The 19427-nt window shown below is 36.8% G+C and overlaps 1 protein-coding gene across 3 annotated transcripts in view; it reads right to left on the bottom strand.

The window, feature by feature from the left end:
- The window catches only part of bsk (mitogen-activated protein kinase dJNK), a 192706-nt gene that overhangs the window by 128902 nt on the left and 44377 nt on the right, over positions 1-19427 (bottom strand). Inside the window, exon 1 of one of the 3 annotated variants that reach the window (XM_088260367.1) lies at positions 10715-10804. The exons of 1 other annotated variant lie outside the window; for it this stretch is intronic. The gene's annotated coding sequence lies outside the window, so the exon portion shown is untranslated. Of the gene's footprint in view, positions 1-8453; positions 8565-10714; positions 10805-19427 lie in introns of those variants that run through there. One more of the 3 variants, XM_088260368.1, reaches the window with a different exon arrangement.

Below are 19427 nucleotides of genomic sequence, written 5' to 3'. Positions count from 1 at the left end.
AAAATATATATATTTAAACTTAAGACGAAACTAAAGAAGATGGAAGTCTGAGCATCCCAGGGCTTACGACCTGGCATTTGATTGGAGCTTTACACAAGTGTTTAAAGTGATCGCAGTTGTATACCCGATTGAAATAATTTTCGATTGTTGAAGAATGGGTCATGAAAAAATAGTAAAAATTTATGAGGTAAACGTAATTGGTAATATAAGCAGAGGAAGAACGTCGAAAACTTGTCACGGTTAAGTATTTCAATTACTTGGGCATGGTCAGGTCAGGAGTAGGAGTAATCGGCGGGTATGTCAGAGGAGATGCATGAACGTGTAAGATCCGAAGATTGTATGCAAAGACAGATTGCTGTGGCGTTCTATTCTCTCTACCTACCTTTGCGGAGAAGCGGCGTATTGCTTGGTTGGTTGCTTAGTTTGTTATATATATCTACCTATGATTCGAGTAGTCGGTATCTCTGCTAGCGTGGACTTGTGTCCCGTAGGGCGTAGCGCCACCGGGTGGCGCCACCGAAACGGAATCCGGCAGCACGTGTGTGGGAGGCGTAATTCCGTAGCGAAAAGCCCGCAGTGCGGCACAAGAAAGCCGCTTTCCCGCCATACCATAAATCAGAGCCGATAATTATTCAGAAAATATGTAAGAATTTTAGTTTGGCACATCGCCCTTACGATTTCGAATGTTTTCATTCTGTAAATCAAACGCGACTTCATATCACGCGTCGAGCGTAGTCATTAATTGAGAATGTTGGGAGAACGATGTATGATAGATTTTCGGATGGTGATGTAAGGAAAGAATGCAAGGTTGAGATAAGCACTATCCACAAAGCCAAGGAAGATGTGTTAGTATGGTTTGGTCACGTGAATCGAACAACTGAAGAAAGAACAGTAAAACAAATTTATAGGGCGAATGTGGTGGGCAATAGAAGTAAAGGAAGACCGAGGAAAACTTGGCATGATCAAGTGGTCAGGTCTTTTTTAAAAGTTTTACTTAGTAAATACCACTATTTCTTAAAATCCACTGATGTTTAAAAATGATGCGGAATGCATCGAAGGGGTGTCACAGTAGATTTTAAGAAATTGTGAATTTGTAGTATTTTAAGAAAAATAAAATTTTACATTAAAAATGGAAATATATTACCACAAAGTGACTGCCAAATCGATTTTTGACATGTTTATTGAATTTGTACAAATTGAATAAGGCTGTAAATGAATATATAAACAACAACAAAACATTGCTTAAAAAACATTTTTTTTTTAATTTTTCTTAAAATGGTTATTTAAAACAAAATCTACAACGAAAAACAAAAATACAGCTTTTAAGTCGAACAAAATTTTCATCCCTTAACTTAGGCAGAAAATACGTTTCATTGAGATATTAGGGAGATTTCGCAGCGGAGTCATCGGACGAGAACTTTCCCCAACTCTAAGACAACCACTTACGACGACCCGAATATTCCAAATTAAGTTGAACAAGCAGTAAACTCTGACTACCGGATAACGTTATGGGGATTCCTTCGTGTAACGAGTGGTTTGCGATCAACCGGGCGTTCAACTATCAGGACTTAATCCTTTAACCGCCGACCCGAGTCTGAATAATATATTCAGAGATAACGATGTACTTGAAGCGAGTTTCCATTGATAAGGATTGTTCACCATTTCCCCTCTCCCCCGAGTCTCGAGAGATGAATTTTCCAACAATTAAAAATAAATTAATATTAATATCCTTAACTCAATCCACGATTAATGAATCCACTGATTTATTGATTTGGCATTTATTTTGTAGAAATCCATATTCATTTATGTATTAATTGTTAAATCAAACACATCGCTCACTCCTTTCAAGAACGTCATAAATCAAAAAACTTGATTTTTCAGGAGAACGTTTTTTTAAGTTTAATAATATAATACAATGTATTAAAAATAAATATCAAGCCACTCATTGAACTTTTGACTGTGCAACATATCTTTTTAGGTAGAACCTGAAGGTATTTTCTCCATTTGAAAAATATTAAGTATATTCAAAAAAATAATTAAACAATGCCTTTTCTTCAAAATGCAAAAACAACACTTTCTGCCCTGTAGCGAATAAATATTAAGTTAAAAATATGCCTCTTTTGCTGGGATAAAGTACATTTTCTGGGCATTCCTAAAACATGCACAACTCAAAATTGACGATTTTTGATTTATGACGTTCTTGAAAGGAGTGAGCGACATATTTTTCGAGTCTGTGTGTCAATTGTTTCGCCTAGTTATGGCATTTTCAAACGAATATCTTCGTTTGAAAATGCCTTAACCAGGAGAAACAATGGTCACAATATTAATTTTTATGTGTTTTTTTTTCAAACAATAAAATACAACTTGGTAGACTCGAAAAATCTGTGTTTGATTTAAAAGTTAATACATGAATCCACTGATTTTTTGTATGAACATTTCTTAGTGGAACTGCGTTTTATATGATAAAACAACAACTATTAAGTTTTACCACTTTTATTTTATTTGACCAGTGACCGGGTTTCGATGTTACCGACATTATCACACTGGTAGAAGGCTAGACCTACGTTATATACACAACAAGGCGGGGGTTAAAAACCATGACTTTGTATAATTTTTGAATTAATTCAAATTTAAATTCATTTAGTCAGAAAAATTATATAAAATGAGGGTTTTCACAACGCTTTGAATTTGTAAAAATATTATTTTATAAAAATATTTTTTACCTTTTTTCATGTAAATTCTGAAACATGATTTAAAATAAATTTTCTGACAAAAAAAATTCAATTGAAAGAATTCATTCAAATTGAAATTCGTGTCAGAAAAATTATATACAATCAAGGTGTTCACCCTGCTTTGTTACGTATTTAATATAGAATTTTGTCTAGACTCACACCAGTCTGATGATGTCGGTAACGATGAAACCTGTTCACTGGTTAAATAAAACAAGAGTGGAAAAAACTATATAATGGTTGTAATTTATTTTTTTTATAAAATGTCATTTATTTTCTTCACTTTCTTCTTTTCTCAATTCGAAGTTTCTCTTTGTTAGGCAATAAGAACAAGCAAGCTTCGTAGCTAGTCGAGGCTCACATAAAAGTCGATGTTTCTCTATCACAAGACGCTTTTATCACGTTGATTGTACATAGTTAGAGAACGGGTGCACTATAGTACATTTGGCTTGTGCCAGGCAGTTAGTATCAGCGACCAGCTCGCCCCCCGGTAGGTACTGCCGCACACGTGTCACTACCCTCCTTATTGTTTCTGACTACCTGGTAGCTGATAAAGCAGACATCGCAGAACTCGGAAGTAAACAATAACAGGAAGATGTTACACTCGGATTTAAAAATGATATAACTCTATTTGTGAATGTGATGAGATGTCATCACAATATGTCCCTCACTCAGTGTGGATATTATGTAAACATTATAAAATATGATTTAAAAAATATTTTCATATGGTGTACGGAGTGCGTGGAAGTTTTTGGTATCGTAAGGAAAGAGTAATTACCTATAACCTTACTATCAGTATTTCAATGTTTTAGAATTAGTACATAAACCCTGAGGATGACAAGGTTCTTGTCGAAACCGGTTGGAAAAAGTGTACCAATAAAAAGTGGTTAAAACAAAGTTGTTTTATTTTATAAAGTTTATAAAATGTGCCAAAAAGTATCTGCGAAAAACATTCGAGAAATGGATATAATGTGTCCAATTTTTTAAAAAGAAAGAATTAAATCGGAAACAGAATGTGTGAAAGAAAGAATTTATCAGAATTAATAAATAATAAACGAAAGGGGTTGATCCCTAGAAACAATACAATACATACAATGCAATACACTACAACAGATACAAGGGATTCAGTGTTTTGTGTCAATCAAGATTTGTCACATAGTTCATTTATTTATCTTATACTCCCTGCCATATTTTCTTAATAAAACACCTCTAAACCTGATAGATCTTTACCGTTCGCCCTATTGCTTCATTATTTTTTTATCATGTAATATGATACCAATGATATCATGTGTAAAAAAAGAGTTTCTGCTCAATAAAAAGCTTCTTTCATCACACCAACAGATGTCTCTAGTGAAGTTCTCTTAGTGACTCAAGAATAATGTTTCAAAATTGATCCATATATATATATAACTTCCAAGAATTTGAGTAGTGTGGTTGTCAATTATGGGTAGAATTGGTGAATGTTACACGTGTGTAAAGTGATCACTTAAACCAGCCTATGACGGTCGTCAGCCCCGTAAATGCCCAGACTTCCATATTCTTCTTCGTCTTATATAAGATGTCAAAAAATAATATAGAAGTGTATGTCAATGTTTGCAATAACAGCGATGTGGCGTTCTATTCTCTCTGCCTACCCCTGCAGAGAAACGGCACGATAGTAGCAGTAAAAGTAGTAGTATTTTGAGTGCCTTTCATTAGTGCACTCTGAACTCGCTTGTGTACCTATTCCAACTTTTCACATTTCTTCGAGCCATAACGATCGCGAGTTTGGAAACAGCCAGTCGAAGTTTGGTACGAGCATTTGGCTAGAAGTTTGAAGCAGAATGCTACACTACACCTGCATGCTAATCTATACAATATCATAATGATCTCAAAGGTAAACGTAAAATTAAAGCACGAATGAAAATACCTATAGAAGAACAAAAACACTTTGTATAAATCCAGTGGTTCTCATTTACTTTTTCCTGCGCAACACTTCAAGCAAGACCTGAAAAAGTTGGCGGAGTATCAGACTTTTTTGGTTAGATAGAAGTTGCATTTATTATTTACCTTTCTTATGATGTACAAGGTTTATAGATGATAAAGAAGATTTTAAATCAATCGTGTTTAAAACAAAAAGTTTTCAAAAATTCATTCAAATAAAAAAGTAACAGTATCGCGGCATATGAAGCTATAATGAGTGCAAAAATAAAACAATTAAAAGAAGAGGTAAAATCAGGAAACATAAAAAGATTTTTGTTACTTCTAGCAAAAAATGTTTTATTTTAATCTGTGTTTAGAACAGGAGGGATAATCTAGTATGGACCAATCAGGAACTTTTCAGCATTTGATCATTGCTGGGAGGACACAAACTCTAAAACTAAAAAGGACTAAAACTCCTTAGGAGAAGCTGGACTGTTGACTGTCGTCAACAGCCCTTCCGTTCCACTAGAAGAGGGTTCGGCATTTTGTGTCCTAGCTTGGTTTATGGTACCAATGTCCTTCACTATTTTAGTGTATTAAGTGATCACTTAATCAACGAATGACAAGTCGTCATCCCTGCAAATACCGAGACTTCCAAACTCCCATATTAATGGGTTCTGTATGATGAGTCATCAATAAAATCTCGAGAAGAAAACTTAACTGGGTAAAAATTATTGCGTGAAACAATGATTTTGGTACGAATTTCTATTCACAAAAAATGTACGAAGTCGATTATTTTGCACATTACTAAATCAATAATCGAATATATTGCAACTTCTGCGAGATAAGATAACGCTATAGTCCAATACGCAGTTAGTCGTCTCATTGGCCGAAGTGAGTCAACAACATTCAGCTAATAATAACACAATAATATTTTCCAATTGGCGAAACGTGAGATAGGTCCAACGACCTGTCAATGCAACATCGTCTCTGGAGCTGTAGGTACGATAACTTGGTGATATCCCAAATAAGCTTGCGCACACTGAACGGTGAGTCCTAGTACAAATAGCCACATCCTGAAGAGTAGCCGGCGAGTACCGGAAGGTGAATATGCATACGAGCTAATGGTCCCCAACCCTCTTGTTCCTCCTAAATTAGTAGACACTCGTACGAATTCTATTCGGTAATAGCGTACATTTTAAAAAGAGGACCTGAAAAGGTTCTTTTTATAGAAACGATCGCTTCACAATAAGTCAATCAGACCTTTTAAAGTCTGATAGGATTCTATACCGTACCGCATAACAAGCATGAAAATGGAACCACAGAAACCTGTTAGGTACGTTGAGAGCATCTTCGCCCAACTCATACGAACGTACGTGATACGTCCGCTATATTTTCGACCGAACGTAACAAGCCGTATCCCGTACGTTCAGGTACAAAAAAGTATACCCGCAACAACAGAAACGTCCGTGATACGTCAAACTGTTCCTACTTGCCCTACACATACGAATATGTCATTCGACGCGTTTAGTATTTCGATGTTACTTTAGCTGGCTAATTCATATGCAGAATATATCGAGATATAATAGTTGATATATTATTATCAATATATAAATACTAAATATATTTGTAAAAATATTAAAAAATATATTATTACAAAAAAATAGAACCGGCGTCATTTTATGTTGAGAATCAAAGGATATAAAAAGAGTCATTAATGGATCTTTAGTTGAATTTTTTTGTCCAGTACACTGTAAATAAGAATTGATATTGAGATATCTTAAGAAAAAAACCCTACGATTTAAAACCTACTATTAAAATAATAACTTAAGGGTAGCAGAGGCGTGCATTCGATACAGGCAGAAAAACAGTGCCTACCCTGGATTACTCGCTTATCTATCTTTACCCAACCCTTTTGCCTATCCTGATTAAAAACTCTGTGCACGCCACTGAAGGGTAGTGTGGCGAAATCAAAACAATTCAAAATATATGTACAATCGATGTCCTCCCGTCAGCGGTAAAATGACCAAACGGTGACCGGTCCGCGGCGATAAAAAGATAGGGGACGACTGAAATATATGGTACATACTAAGGGACCAAAGAGGGGAGAAAAATATTTTGAAAGCTTCAAAATCCAAAGTTGGCCACACCTTGTTAAGGGTTTGTGAATCCCACAGGATAGAACGGGATCGGAGAACAAAGGAAAACAAAAGCCAATCAATTCAACGCACCCGGGATACCCATATCGGAGGATTTATGGCGGACGTATTCATTGTGTTCGCGGAATTTATTTACGCCTAAACAAAACTCGGCTACTTAATTACAATACACGCGGTCTAGATTGCAAACTTTCCAACAAAGGTGGTTACAAACAAAAGTACACCTGTAATCGGCGAGACTGTATTTGCACACATAGATGAATGCGATGACTGAACATTTTCTGCAAATGCCTTGGCACTGTTCCGTGTCTGTCTGTCTGCGCTGGTCGGGGTTGTGGAGGCGTCTGTGCACCGGCCAACGTCGGGTCGGAATCGGATATAGTTGACCAACTGAAGTAACTAATTACTAATCCCTTTCGCTGCGTACACTGGGGCACTTCTAAAAAAATTGGTGGTGGTTTTTGAAAACTTGTATTTATATAGATTGGCAGTGAGGACATTAAAATCTGTTAAGTGTAAATTCACAGTAAAATCGGGATACAATTTTGAATAACAGTTACTATTATTTTCGTCACTTAGTTCATAAAACAAACAAAATATGCTTTGCAAGCGAGGGTCTGTCAGGAAGTCTAGATGCTTCTGTATCAGATCCGGAAATGCGGTTAGGACAACTCTCAATGAGATCGACGAGAATTCTAAGTAACTAACTAACCATCACGTGGCTTTCCTTCGGAGTAGGCAGAGAGAATTGAGCGCCACACTACTCCGTCTCCTAACCCGACCGCTTCCAAGTATTTCACATACATGATCATGCCAAGTTTTCCTCGGAACTACTTTCGCCTTATAAATTTATTTTAACCTTCTTTCCTTACTCATCCGTTTCACCTGTCAAGACCATATCAACACACCTTTCTTAATTTCTCCGATAATGCTATTCTCTGCTTTGCATTCTTTCCTTACTTCACCATTCGAGCATCTATCATACATGATTTAACTGCACTGAGAGATCGCATTTCGACTGCATTCAGTAAATTTTTCTGTTAATCTTTTCAATCAATCCTTATTTTGCCAACTCCTTGCTTCACTTGAAAACATTAGGGTTGGAACCAGAACTCCAATATACATTCTAAAAATATCCAATATACATTATTTAAAAAAAAATCGGGCGTGAATAAACATGTGTCATCTCGGCTGTCCAAATTTAAAACACAGTAAGGGATTTTTTTTGTAGTAGGTTTTTTTGCATTTATGGACTAAGTAGACTCTACTTAGTCCAAAAATGCAAAAAAAACCTACTACAAAAAAAATGTCCCTTACTGTATTTGAAATTTGGACAGCCGATCTCCGTTCTGAGTTAGCGAATTCTGAGTTAGCGAATATCCCCTTAAACAGAGGTCCGTTATATCGAGGTTTTACTGTATATATCTTCTTTCTCTTTATGAGCCCTCTGACCTCCACTGCTGGATATAGGCCTTTTCCTCTCTGTTGCATTTCCTCCGGTTGGTTGCTGCTTGCAGCCATTTTCTACCCCCCACGGCAACAATATCGTCAAACCATCTCTTTTGGGGTCTTCCGACACCTCTTTTGTTCTCCCAAGGTCTCCATCGTAGATTTTTTTTGCATATGTCAGTGAATATACACAAAATGATACATTATTTCTTACCTTCGACACTGAACACGTCACTGGGAAGCCGCACTACACGACGAGATTAACACTTAACGAGTTAACACCGAGGGGTATTATTATTGCACAGATTGATAAATTGTTTCAATCACCCGTACATTACTATCGCATCCAGCAAGACGTTTATATCCTTAAAAGAAACCAAACAACACTCAACACTTCAGTTCAAAAATATAAGGGTTAACTGATAATAAAATAAAACACATTTCGGCTGTCCAAACTTAAAACACAGTAAGGGCGTTTGTCCACTACACGAAATTACACGGAATTTTACCGTCCGGCACGTTAGTTAGCGTTTTAAAACGATGATTAGCTTGGATTGGCTTGCGCTTTTGTCCATCTTTCTTCGAATCGGAAACTCTTGATCGGTGCGTGAACACGTTGCGCGTAAATTCGATCACGCTAAACTGTCGCAGTCGCTTTCATTTTTTCAAAACCGGGCCGCCGGACGGTCAAATTCCGGGTAGCGGACAATCGCCCTAAGGGACATTTTTTTTTTGAAAAACGTTTTTTGTCATTCTTGGAATAAGTAGATTCTACTTAGTCCAAAAATGCAAATAAACGTTTTTCAAAAAAAATGTCCCTTACTGTGTATAATAAGTTTGGACAGCCGATTTATTGAGACAGCTTGGGTATGTGAATCGAACGAGTGAATAAAGGAAGGTGAAACAAATTTATACGACGAGTATGGTTGGTAATAGAAGCAGAAGAATACCGAGGAAAACTTGGCATGATCAAGCATTCAAATAATTAAAAGTGGTCATGTCCGGAGACGGAATAATCGGCGGATATTAGTGTATGAGGAGATGCGTGGATGTGGAAGAGGCGAAGATTGTTTGCTACGACAGATTGGTGTGGTTATATTCTCTCTGCCTACCCCTGCGGAGAAGCGGGGCGAGGGTTGGTTACTTGTATTGTCTCCGCTAAATAAAAACCTTACTCAACTCAACCATAGATGCTGCCGAGAACGCACACGTGAAAAAAAAGTGTCAATTATAGAATATATAAATTATAGAATATATTTGATTTTTCTTCGTCAATGTTGAGATGTCAAAATAAATACAGGCTGACGACCTGTCGTAGGCTGGCGTAAGTGATCGCTTTATACGCGTGTAACATTCACCATTCTACCCATGATTAACAAACGCATTACTCAAATTTCAGAACTTGTATTTACCCTTAAATTGACACGTTCTTTAATATGTGAGTTTTGTATTTTCTATATTCCTAATGAAAACATCTAGAAGAAATTATAAATAGATTTAAAAATAAAACAAATGTAAAAGTTATAACAGTAGGAAAACTATGGAATTACAACTAAAATTCTATGATTTTTTTATAGACTTTCAATATATGTGATATATGTATGTATGAATGAACAAAAATGGTAACAAAACAGGTTAAAAAAAAACCTTGAAATCGATAAATCGATAGTCGGTACGACTACACAGGTGAAATTAGACTATTCACTAATTAAAATATGTAACTTGTTTGGAAACCTCGACTGTTAAAATACGAAACCGGTATAAACCCCATGTGACTGACTGCATTACACGGAAGATGCAACTTGGAAAACTTCACAAAGCAAAGTACGAGTATATATGTAACACGAAAGACTTAACACGAGAGTTTTTGCATAGAATTTTCACTCATGAATTACATGAAATTATAGTAACTTTAAACATAAAGAGTAAATCCACTCACGAGTAGGCATAGGCTATGAAAATTAAAAAGTTGAAGCCTGAGTAGGGTCATGATAAGCGGTGTTGCATAAGCCGTAGCTAGATTTCAGAGTCACTTGGACGTTAGGTAAAACAAAAAAATAACACGAACAACTTTTGGAGACAAAATTAAATCACCATGCAAAGATATATGGTAACTACGACTGCACTATATGAACCATCGATGTAATCGGACTTATCATACTATAGAAGTGCATAGTTGACCGGTGTTGTTGAAAGGAGTGGGCGATATATGTAACACGAACAACTTTTGGAAACAAAATGAAATCGCCATGGAAAGATATATGGTAACTACGACTGCACTATATGAACCATCGATGTAATCGGACTTATCATACTATAGAAATAGTTGACCGGTGTGAGGTATACAAAAGATTTGATTGATACAGAACGTGCAACGCGACGTTCGCGGATCGATGCCGTGGAAGGTGAAATCAAAGTAATAAACGAGTTTAGACAATGAGATGAAGACAAGTGGTATAGAGAAGGGTCACAAACATATAGCTGGGGTGAGTATCGCTCCTGCTGCGGTGGGGGCAGTAGTGGCGGCGTGGCGTCGGGAGCGCGGGGCACGTGCGGAGCGGTCGGGGGGCCGCGCGGTACTGACGAGCTAGCGCCCGCCGGGCAGGGCAGGGGGGTGGAGAGGGCGAGGGCGGGGGCGGGCGGGGGAGGGGAGCACGTGGGGCGGTAGGAGAGAAGAGGGATGGAAAGAGGAAAATCATTTTACGGGATGATAGGCGGAATTGTACGATTGACTACATTACGGGAAATCGTGGAAATTTTTCTTCATCTATGTTGAGATGTCAAAGTGTAAAAATAACTTCATTACATAATTGATTCAGTTGCCAGTTTGTGAAAAATATCTATCCATTTTTTATTCAAATATTATATGACAACATTTTGAGTGTGTCCAAATACTTGTTCACAAATATAGATTATCTCCAATGAAGAGTTTTTGGCTCAACATAGATGAATTTAAGTAGTGTGGTTGTCAATCATGGGTAGAATTGGTGAATGTTACACGTGTGTAAAGTGATCATTTAAACGGTCGTAAGCCCCGTTAATGCCCAGACTTCCATATTCTTCATCATCTATGTTGAGATGTCAAAAAGAATATAAATATTACTTGATAAATACAACCATTTTTTACGGTGTTTGAAAATGGTGCGGAATACATCGAAACACGAGTCACAATAGATTTTTATAAAGTCTACCGATTTCTAGACGTACCCCGTCTCTTCGTCAGGACAATTGAAAGCGGCAGACGAAAATATCGGTGAGTGGGTAAATTTATTTATTACTTTTTACAATACATTATTTTATGTTTTGATGAACGCCTCACTAAGCAGAACATTATATCGTGGGTATACTGACAAATAACGTTAACTCTAAAACCCCTGTTATTTAAAGCTTTTAGCCTGTATAAAATACCCGGTATTAAAGTTAAAGTTGAATTTACTTTTAAAACCACATAAATGCGATATTTCAAACTACTAAGTGTGATTTTCCAGTTTAGAACGTTGAAAATTTTATAATATGCATCAATAAGTCAAAATTTCATATTTACGAGTTAACGTATATGGCCAGTACGCCCACGATATAAAACATTCATTATATAAAAAAATACTAACATTATTAGCATTTTTGAATCTTTCGATTGTCCTGACGAAGAGACGAGTACGTCTAGAAACCTGTAGACTAAAAAATAAACAAGAATAATTGATTTACGTGTATTATGAATCAGTTCATAAATCCGGAAACCTAGAAAGCGCATCCGTTATAATGCGACGAGCCTACCGGCGTCGCGACGCGCCTGCGCGCCCCGCGCGCGGCGTCCCCTCCCCCCACCCCGCCGCGACGTCCACACGGCCGGGCGTGCCTAACTGACAGATAACCCGCGAAAAGTTCGCGTTTTCTTCCCCTCGCCCCGCCGCTCGCCCCCCACCCGGCGAGGCGAGAGCTGCCAACTGAACATGTCTGCGAAGACGCTGCAAACTATTAAGTCTGAGATTAATTATATTCTATCATAAGACCTTACTCTTCTTAAGTAAACTTTGTAAAACAAAACAACTTTATTTTTAGCCACTTTTGTATTTTTTATTGATTTGGCGTTTAATTTGTACAACTCCATTTTAATTTATGTATTCACCGTAAATCAAACACAGTTTTTTTGAGTCTACTAAGTTGTATTTTACTAACAAAAGCACGTAAAAAATTATTATTGTGACAGTTGTTTCGCCTAGTTATGGCATTTTCAAACGAATGTGAAGATCAAATGGACTGATGGTTATACATGACAATTATAAATATAAATTCTTAAAAATAATAAAACCAACGATTGCATTTAGCTTTTAAACATTAATTCTCTAAAAAAATGTCATGTCAATAAATTCTTCCTTTCCCAGAAAATAAATATGAGGGTACGTACCTACATCCCCCATTAGCTACTGTTGTCTCCCATAAATTATTGCTGCACATTCACTTAGAATTGTATAGCTACATAAGGACCGACAGTCCATTTGATTTTCACCTTCGTTTGAAAATGTCATAACATTTTCAAACGAAGGCGAAACAACTGTCACAATTAAATTTTTTTTCAAATAAAAAAATTAGTGATTTAAAATTAATACACTTTTTTTATTAGTACACTTTTTCTCCAACCGGTTTCGACAAGAACCTTGTCATCATCAGGGTTAAACATGTACAACTTCTGTAGTAAGTAATTTGCTGGGAAATTTGTGTATGAACATTTGCTGAATATCGGTTCAAACAATCAACGAACAATCCGTTATTTTGGATATTAAAAGCATTGTTGACTTTGTGGTATGGCAATATAACACACTCCTTTTCCACAACATTTTGAGTGTGTCCGAATGCTGGTTCATAATTATTTAAAAAATGGGTTTTCATCACTTGGGAGTTATTTTTATATTTATGATATCTCAACATAGATGAAAAAGAATATGTCCGGGAATTTACAGGGATTTAGTATACAAATAAAAAAGTCTCTGCTATATAAAGGGTTTCTCAATTCAACATAGATGGGTGTTGTGAACTCACATGTACCGTGTCGTTGATTGATCAATTTATCTAGGACTTCCGATAATTTTTATATCATGGTTGTCAATCATGGGTGAATGTTGCACCTGTGTAAAGTGATCACTTGACCAGCCTATGACATTCATAAGCACTGTAAATACTAAGACTTCAACATTCTTCTCCATCTATGTTGAGATGTCTAAATGTAAACTCTCCTTATCATTCATCGATCTTAACACACCTTTTTTAATTTTATCGATAATGCATACCTCAGCCTTGCATTCCTTCCTTATATTACCATTGAACATCTGTCATACATCGTTTTGCCGCACTGAAGATCGCATTTCGACTGCATTCAGTCTACGTTCATCTCTCTTTTGTGAACTCCATGCTTCGCTTCCATACAAAATAGTATTGGAAACAGGACTCCATTGTGTACAGCCAGTTTGGCTTTGAAAGGTTTTTATTTCAGTATGAAGACTATACAAATGATATTTATCTGGACGAAGTCAGGATTGAACTATACACCAACTATAATCCCGCTGTATTGCGAGTATCCCGGGATATCGACAGATTTTACGATGTTATTTTATGGGACTCCGGCGTGTGGTTGTCGGTAATAAAGCAATTCCGATCATCCCATCACACTATCGACAGCTCGTATTTTTCCTGTTATTAGATAGTTAGTTATATTATTGATATTCCAACTTGAGATGAAACATCTCTTCATTCTACACGAAGGAAGATGGAAGCCTGAACACCCCAGGGCTACGACCCGGCATTCGGCTGGCTTAAGTGATCGCTTTATAAACTTGCGTAACGTTCAACGGTCTGCGCATCATTGTGCTTTCATTTTGCATATTTTTTTAAAGTTGTATATATGCTCTGGTCAAATTAGAATTATGTAAAATTGAGATGTTTTTTATTCTCTTTTTCCTAAAATTTATACACCTAATTCTGTGTAATATGTACCATTATACCTATAAATGCGTTATTTTTTATAATTGAAAATCCATATTGCATCAATTTTTCAAACGTGTATATATGCAATGCTAGTGGATTCCTTTCACATGCTCGTTCTTAATTCATAAATTTGGATAATTATGGCTCCAGTCATTCACTATCGAGTGATTCATTGTGACCTTTTTAAGTCCTAATAAAATGCAAAAAAATTAAATGATTCGTGGTATCTTTACTAGTTTTTGGCATTAACATTTTTTAGATAATATTTTTCAGTTTGTTTTATAATGTGAATTTTAAACGTTGTTGCAGTGCTAATCTTTTAATGATGGAATGTCAAACAATGCTGAACGAAATTATCAAGGCAGTTCAACACAATTCAAGCGTGATCTTTCAGTCAAAGTCTATCACTGATATTTCAACAGGCCTATTTTTTGTAAATGCCCGGACTTCCATATTCTTCTTCATCTTTGATGAGAGGTCAAATTATAAGCTTAAATAATAAAAAATGACAGTGGTATTTTCTGGCGTTTCTCATGTGTGTGATTATAATCCAGGATTCGGACCTCATATACATATAAGAGTTTCTGCTTAGTAAAAAGCTTCTTCACATCTCACCAATAGATGTCTCTAGTGAAGTTCTAGTGATTCAAGAACAAGGTTTCTAAATTGGTTCATATATATGTTATATAGAACTTCCAAGAATTTAAGTAGTGTGGTTGTCAATAATAGGTAGAATTGGAGAATGTTGCACGTGTGTAATAAAGTGATCACTTAAACCAGCCTATGACGGTCGTCAGCCCTGTAAATGCCCAGACTTCTATATTCTTCTTCATCTTTGATGAGATGTCAAAAAATAATATTAAATGCAATAATTAATTCAATCGGTCACACTCGCAGACAATCGCATAAGAATGGGAGCGCGCGTGTCGGCCTGATGAATGAACGCCGCGACGCCGACGCCGGAGTGTGCGCGGGGTTGGGATAAATAGCATCAGACGGTAGGGCGGCCAACAGTGACAGACGGAGACAGTGCGAGTGCCAAGTTTTTTGCGCCGTTTCACGCCGAAATTTCGTCCGGCGCCGAATTCAGGTGGCCGCTGCGCCGGCGCGATAGCGACGCCGACGTCACGACGGAATCACACGCGTGGTCCGTGTACCGTTCGAGGAAGTATACAGTATTTATTATTATCATTATCCATAAAATTTTGTGTGTGTTAAAATCTGGGTTAGTTATTTTTACAGTTTTTTTAAGGAATAAATTGCAAAGCCTCTACTCTCAGAGGCTTGTCTGTATATAGGTAGGATGGTAAGCATAGAGAAGGTAAATGTGAAGCATACAACACAAACTGTGCTATATTTTTATTTATTGCTTTGGCGTTTAATTTGTAGAACTCCATTTTGATTTATGTATTAATTTTTAAATCAAACACAGATTTTTTGAGTCTACTAAGATTTGTTATGGCATTTTCAAACGAATGACATTCGTTTGAAAATGCCATAACTAGGGGAAACAATTGTCACAATATTATTTTTTATGTGTTCTTTTTTATATAAAATACAACTTAGTACACTAAAAAATCTGTGTGTGATTTAAAAAGTAATTTAAAAATAAAAAATAAAAATTAATACAGGTATTATTGTTTTAATTATTTACTGGATAAAAGAGAGGGCAACGTTAACCGTTTTCTGGAAATATCTGTAGTTATCGCAACTAGTCGTGTCTACATTAATAAACTCAAAAGTGGTCTTACACGAGTGTTTAATTTTCAAATTATATTTAAATCTTCGTGTTATTCCACAAAGTAAACGCTAAATTGATAAATAGTATGTGAAAAAAACTGTATCAAAAGTCTGAAATTCAGCGGGTACAATTTGAGGAATGCCAGAATAAATTGCCCTTCAATGAAATGCGACAGAATTTGTCGAGCTTCGAAATTTGCGAGCCGAGGTCCGCTAATTACACGAACATATCAAACGAGGCTATTATTTAATAAAACGTTTTATGAGTCTGGATGCCGAGGAATTATTTTTATGCGAATTATTCGCGCGTAGCTGAGACGTGTGCTCGAATGCAAGACCGACGCCAAATAGAAGCAGAACTGTTTTTTTATTCACAACATTTTGAGTGTATCCAGATGCGAATGTGCGGCGAAGCGGTGTAGGATTTTTAAAGGTTCAAAATGTAAGAATCTTCTTCTTCAAACCTTCATTCGCACCCGATGGTGCATGAGGCATTGCATCATATAACCGTGGTGTTAGCTTGATCGTTAAACACACGAAGGAAAGGTGATAAGTCCTCAGCTTTATCCCTCCTGTTCCCAACACAGATTAAAATATCTTTTAAAATCTTTTTTGAGTTAGAACAAACAAAAATCCACTTAATGATCATGATAACCTTGGATATAATAATCAAGGTAAGTAATAAATGCAATTCCTATCTTAAATATATTGATTTGGGGTTTGATTTGTAGAACTCCATTATAATTTATATACTAATTGTTAAAATCAAACACTGTTTTTTAAGTCTACTAAATTGTATTTTATTGTTAAAAACACATAAAAATAAAATTTGTTGTACAATTGTTTAACCTTGTTATGGCATTTTCAAAAGAATGTTTGAAAATTCTACAAATGACAAAAAAATCAGTGTTTCATTTTAACTACTACTCCGTCTTATTCCTCATTATTGACGGTTGTGACCCTTGTGGAAGCAATGACTCTTCTCCAGTTATCCCTTGCCTGCGCTGCACGTAGCGCTCCAACCACCGAGGTGCCTGCTGCTGCCTTAACTTGATCGGTCCATCGAATGGGTGATTTTCCTCTCCCTCTCTTCCCCTCCAGGCTACCGATCACAACCAGTCATTCCAAGCTATTTTCATTGCCAAGCGCAACATATCCAAAGAACTGGAGAATCCGTCGTGTACAGACATTGGCCAGAGTCAAGCCGTTGATTTTAACATTTGTGTAATATCCTTTGAAATCTCATCAAAGATGAAGAAGAATATGGAAGTCTGGGCATTTACGGGGCTGACGACCATCAAAGGCTGGTTAAAGTGATCATATTACACACGTGTAACGTTCACCAATTCTACCTTATATTATTGACAACCACACTATTCAAATTCTTGGAAGTTCTATATATATGAACCAATTTCGAAACTTTCGAAACGTTCTTGAATCATTAGAACTTCACTAGAGACATCTATTGTTGAGATGAAAAACGCCCAGACTTCCATATTCTTCTCCATCTTTGATGAGATGTCAAAAATAATATGAAAATAACTCCTATAATTGGAGATAATCCAGATTTTGTGAACAAGTATTTGGACATACCCAAAATGTTGTATCCTTTGAAATTTGAGATTTGATACATTATTCTTCGCTTTCATCCTCTGTTTGCGCGTCGCGGCATCTCTGCCCGCAGACTGGGATAAATCACTCTGATGGATCGTGGCCGACCGAATTAAGCGTACTCGGGCTCCCGGCGCGCGGCATTATATTATTTACTCTCGGCACTATCGCGTACGTAAATATGGCGACCAGCCGTGGGCGTTTGTTATGTCTCGGCCCCGGGAATTCGCGGCAGACTGCAGCTTTTACGCGATGCACTGACCTTGCACTCTCGTATTACTTCCTCAGCGAAAGTTCAGTCATTTTATTATCCATACAGACTAAATACGCTTTACGCGTCCGCCTCCGCAGTGTAATGGCCAGCACGCTGGGCTACCCTACAGCACGCTAGGCTACGGGTTCGATTCCCAGGGCCCTCCCTGCCAAATAAGAATAAGTGATTTTTTTCACTATAATTTATTCAATATTACCCAATGGACTGGTACCTGAAGTGGAGGGCTGATCACCTTTCCTTCATGTTTTAATGATCAAAATAACATTGCGTTTATATGATGCAGTGCCCTATGCACCATCGGGTGCGAATAAGGGTTTAAAAAATACGCTTTAGTGATTTTCCACTCACTAAAGCGTATTTTTTAAAACCTTATTCGCACCCGATGATGCATAGGGCACTGCATCATATAAACGCAATGTTATTTTGATCATTAAAACAACTAATATTTATTTGGTATTACCCTAAACTGGTCCCTGAAGCGCAAGAGTAATCACCTTGCTTTCATATAAGTAACGAACAAGAAAACACTGCGGCCATACGATGCAGTGCCCTGTGCATCATTGGTTGCGGATAAGGGTGAGAAGAAGAAATACGCCTTATTATATACAATATTTTGATCGGAGAGTATGTAAGAAGAGATGCTTGAACATGCAAGAATCGAAAATCTTTCGCGTACATAGAGTGCTGTGGCGTTCTATTTTATTTCTGCCTACTCCTACAAGGAAGTGCGTGATGGTTAGTTGGTTTGTTGAATTCGAGATGCTTGGTGGGACTTTTCATATCCAATATTATTTGAAAAGTACTACGTATGCATGATATTTGGAGTTCACACATTACATACAAATATATACACAATATATTCAATTTAAAGTTTAAGTTTTACTTAATAAATACCACTTTTTCTCAAAATCTATTATGACACGTGTTACGATGCATTCATCATCATTTTCAAACACCGTATGTGAAGCTAATTTTAAAATTTAGATTCGGGTCCTTGCGGAATGCATCGAAACACGTGTCGCAATATATTTAAAGAAATATTGGTATTTACTAAACAATGCGTAAATAAAAAATGGATAAATTTTACCACAAAGAGACTGCCGAATCAATCAAAAAATAATATGTTTCAACTAAAATTAAAATTAAAGTGTTGTAGCATTATATTCTCTTTGTCTGCTTCTACTACTACGGGGAAGCGGCGTGTTGGTTACATAGTTTTTATTTTTATTTATTTATTTAATATAAAATGTTTTTGATGTCAGCAACACTGTATGCGCCGAGGCGACAAGAATGCGCAATGGGCGTCCCGCCGCACGCCGTCGCTGGCGGCTTGTGAATGAAACTCTATCTGCGGCCGGGACGTCGGGACGCCGGAATCCGTCGCGACGCTATCTCCGACGGGAGAGAGGGGAGGTGAGAGCTCTCCGGCTGCATACTGCATACCTGGCCCTCGGACGCTGGACACCGAGTCGGAAATATTACTTACTGCATTCGGTAAAATTCTTTCAATATTTCAATACAAAATAATTACATTTTGAGATCTCAACAAAGATGAAAAATAATATGGAAGTTTGAGCATTTACA

The sequence above is a fragment of the Brachycentrus maculatus genome, unplaced genomic scaffold (assembly GCF_059751285.1).
Source record: "Brachycentrus maculatus isolate JH-2025_06_01 unplaced genomic scaffold, ASM5975128v1 h1tg000134l, whole genome shotgun sequence".
In the NCBI taxonomy this organism is placed as follows: Eukaryota; Metazoa; Arthropoda; class Insecta; order Trichoptera; family Brachycentridae; genus Brachycentrus; species Brachycentrus maculatus.
This window is presented reverse-complemented; position numbering and strand designations above follow the sequence as displayed.